General features: G+C 37.4%; 1 pseudogene; it reads right to left on the bottom strand.

Moving 5' to 3' along the window:
• Positions 1-592: 592 nt before the first annotated feature.
• On the bottom strand, positions 593-2,341 carry LOC114658422 (SCAN domain-containing protein 3-like; annotated as a pseudogene).
• Positions 2,342-4,511: the final 2,170 nt, after the last annotated feature.

The raw sequence follows: 4,511 nt of genomic DNA, 5'->3' as shown, positions 1-4,511 counted from the left end.
AAATCAGGATTTGTTTACCTCTGCAATTCATCTTATTGGTTTTGTAAATGGCAAACCTGAGCTATTCAGTGTTTTTTCTCTGACACCTTAATACTTGCAGAGACTCAGTCTGGGTTAATTCAAAGATGTTTTCATGTTTTTCGGGTTTTTCAGTACCAGCTGAAAAAAAAAACCCACAGACAAAGGGAAAACAAGCAAATTCACATATACAGTTTTTGGTCCTGTGAGATTCAATTCCAATACTCTGCTGTGGTGGGGTAGTAGTGGTAACCACTGAGCACCATACAACTCTTGGCTTTCTAGTGTTGTTCCAAAGCACATTTTCTCTATACAGCAGGAGTTCTCAAACTTATTTTGTCTACCGCCCACTTTGAGAATCAATTATTTTCTAGCGCCCCCCAAAATTTTTAACTTTACCACATCTTAAAAATCACAAACGCATTCATTACTTTAATTATAGAGTGCCATATGTGTCTTATCCTGTTTCTGAGTTGAAACTTTTCAGACATTCTAACGGGAGCAATAAAAACGCAACTTTATAATATTTAAAAAGACTTTTATTCAAATTAACACAAACATTTCAATTAAAATTTTAAAACTTATCTAATGTGAAGGATGAATCTGATGATTTACTCAAAAACAGCCGTAAGTCACCGCGTTCGGTAACATGCAAACGATTCCTCTTTTTAGTTAGCAGTGTTGCCACAGCACTAAATCCACGTTCACACAAATATGACGATGGGAATGCTACCAAAAATCGTTGAACAATCGACCACAATCCAGGGTACAATTGTGGGATTGGCTTTTGTAGCCAATATTCTTGGTAGCCATTTTTGAATTTGATTTTTATTTCCTCGTTCGTTGTCAGTTCTATAAGTTCTTCCTCAAGCTGGGATGATCCTGCTGTGTTGACATTTGATAAAGGATCCTACACCCAGTCCGGTATTTCCAATTTTAAAATGTCCTGGAACCGTTCTTTGAAATCACTGTGGAGGTTCTCCAAATGTTGGCAGTAAACAAGCAAGTCGTCGTTGATGAAGGGTACTGCTGATAAATTAGGGAAATTGTGAAACTCACGTCTGCCGATGTTTTTCTTGTGTAAGAGCAGTTTGGCTACGAAAGCAGCAACGATATTTTTTGTTTTAATCAAGTTCAAGTCATCACCTTGAAGTTGGAGATTGATATCATTAAACAATTTATACAGGTCTGTCAAGTACGCAATATCATTCTTTGATGTGATGAGGTTGTTGCGCAATTCTGTGCCTTTGTTTTCCAAGAACTCTATCACAGAGTCAAACAGATTATAAAATCGAGTCAGACAAGTACCTCTTGATAGCCAACGCACTTCTGTGTAAAACAGCAATCGGTTGAAATCTTCATCATTAACAACACAAAGCTGATTAAATAATCTGTCATTTAAAGAGCTCTTTCGGATTTTATTGACTGCTTTGATGACATGTTGCAGTGATTGAAACAGCCGTTCACTCAAATTTCTCGCAACCAAATGTTGTCGATGAATGACGCAATGAACAGCGAGCACATCTGGAATTTTATTTTTTAAGTACGCTATGAAGCCTTTGTGACGCCCTGTCATAGCCGGAGCGCCATCCGTAGCAGCTGATATAATATTCTTCAAGGGAATTTCTTTCTCATCACAAAACTTTTCCAGTGTATTAAATATGGTTTCTCTGGTTGTATCTGTCTCTAAATTTCTAGCAAATAATAGTTCTTGACATATTTTCTCATCTTTAATAAACCTCACGTATGACAACAATAGTGGTTCATTAGTTGGTAAAGTGGACTCATCCAACTGAATTGAGAATTGACTAGTCTTCAGATGATTGCACAATGAGTCTTCAATATTTTCAGCCATTTCATCAATTCGTCTTTGCACAGAACTATTGCTCAAAGGAATTTTTCGAATAATATCTGCCGCTGGTTTATGGAGCACAGTAGTTATTACTTCTTTTATTGCCGGTAAAATTAACTCTTCTCCAATAGTGTGTGGTTTGCCTGTTTGAGCAATTAACAAAGAGATATTGTACGAGGCTCGAAGTCTGTCATCGTCTTGCTTAGAAGCCGCTGAAAAAAGTTTTGATACAGTTGGCTGAGCTATGTACTTCTTTTCCAGGTCTTGAAAATAGGCCACATTTTTTTCTTTCTTATCTGGATGCATTTTATTCAAATGATCTTGTAGCCTAGAAGGCTTCATCGCTTCATTTGAAAATGTTTTTTGACAAAGAAGGCACATAGGCGAAGATGGATTTGTGGGATTTTCAACAAATCCGTATTTAATATATTCCGCACTGTATTGCCGTCTCTTCTTTTTTGCTTCCGACATGGTTTTGTCTTTACAAATACGAGAGTAAAGTATCGAGCTTAAAAAACTTTCTAACGATTGCGTGTGAAAACGCTAATGAAAATAAAAGAAGTATTACGCGCTCTTATATAAGATTAAAATACAGCACACACCGACAGGAATAAGACAAACATGCACAAACTTGTTTACCTCATTCGACGGAATTCGTACTGAGCAAGTTAGAATGGTAACCCTCATTTTTATCAAAAATAAAAAATATAGAAAATAAAAAATATCCAATTAAAAAATGTCGAAATTTTAGTATAAATAAAAAATTGGTTTACGGGTTAAGGCTAGGGCTAAGATTATTTTTTTATTTATACGAAAATTTCGAAATTTTTTAATTCAATATTTTTTATTTTCTATATTTTTTATTTTCAATAAAAATTACCGGAATCAGTTAGAACAAGTATCGATGATCCGGCCGCTTGATACAGGATTGCACAAATCACGTTGCTTAATAAAAACTTGGTGGATTGGCGATTCTAAATTGGCCCTAGTGTGTGCTTGCTGTGTGTTTGTGTGTGTCCTGCGGTGGGTTGGCACCCTGCCCAGGATTGTTTCCTGCCTTGTGCCCTGTGTTGGCTGGGATTGGCTCCGGCAGACCCCCGTGACCCTGTGTTCGGATTCAGCGGGTTGGAGGATGGATGGATGGATGTTAAAACTTGATTGCTCATGGGCTACCTACGAAAGTCATGATAAATTATTTATATTTATACAATCAAACAGGACAGGAATAAGAACGAAATAATTGATGTAGTATAGTAGGTAGGTTTTGATTTTAGTTTAAATTTTAAAATATTAGAAAAAAAACACAAATCAGCCATCGCCCCCCCTAAACCGCTTCAACACCCCCCAATTTTCTCTGGGCCCTTTAACGCCCCCCTGTAGGCCTCCAGCGCCCACAAGGGGGCGTTATCGCCCACTTTGAGAAAGACTGCTATACAGTATGCAGTATACTTCCGTTATTGTCCATTGTAAATGATCAGAAACCTGTGTGTGCACATTAACTAGATCAGGAGTGACTTATTATGTCAGGTTCAAACCTGATTGTGTAACTCCATGTCATTAATATTGCTTTGAACTTTTTTCTTGAATTTTCTTTGTGATTCCTGTACCATTTAACTCTGAATCAACTGACACATGAAATGAAAAAATGCCTTTGTCAGTTCATGCTAGTGGTCAGTAGAGTCTGCGGGAAATGACTTAACTGTGTAGACAGACAGAGGACTTTAGAGGACAGCAGAGAATGTGCAGGCATGGTGGTCTACAGCGAGCAAGCTTGAAAACTGCTTTCCCAAGCAAAAGAGCCTCTAAAGCAAGGGTTCCCAAACTTTTTTCAGTCGCAGACCCCTTTACCAAAAACTTTTAAAACCGTCGACCCCCTAATTACATGCAATGATTTTTCATATCCGCACTTGCTTTGATATGTTCGATAAGACAATGAACAGACATGTTTGTGCTACATGTCTTTTCATGCATTCTTACGTGTGACTCTTTTAATGACACATTTTACCTTTTCGTTCGCAAATTTGGTATGTAATGTGTTTTTTTTAAATGATTTTACTTCTTAATTAGGTACCTATTGGAATCATAGATATTTTGAAGTAACAAACAAATAGCAGTAGTAAGGGGGTCTATTTTTGCTGTCGTTGACCCCCAAATTTTTTCATTGAAACTATCGACCCCTAGAAAGTTCAAATCGACCCCAGGGGGTCAATATCGACCACTTTGGGAACCCTTGCTCTAAAGCCATTTAGTTCCGCTAATCTAGTCTGCTTCAGTTTTACACTACAAGTAGGGTGCAACCTTCATGTACAGTATAATCTTCTAATGCTTGTTTTCTTATGGTGTCTGCCTAAATGTTTGATTAACTCCTTTTTTGGAAAGGTACTACTTATGTCTATCACATTTAGAATGAGTGGTACTTCCTTGCACATTGTGCTAACTGTGATTCTAAAATTGGAGTAAGCAGGTTATGTCATGGATGAATGATGTAAGGCCTACTTAACGTAAGGCCAGGATACTTCTAAATGAACAATATTCAGTATTCAGTCCTTCTAATCGAAGGCTGCTTGACAACCCCACTAAACAGTAACAACTCAATTCCACACTTTCAGAGAACAGTGTCACCATTATGCCAGTTGACTGT

This window comes from Erpetoichthys calabaricus, chromosome 10 (genome assembly GCF_900747795.2).
Source record: "Erpetoichthys calabaricus chromosome 10, fErpCal1.3, whole genome shotgun sequence".
NCBI classification, from domain to species: Eukaryota; Metazoa; Chordata; class Cladistia; order Polypteriformes; family Polypteridae; genus Erpetoichthys; species Erpetoichthys calabaricus.
This window is presented reverse-complemented; position numbering and strand designations above follow the sequence as displayed.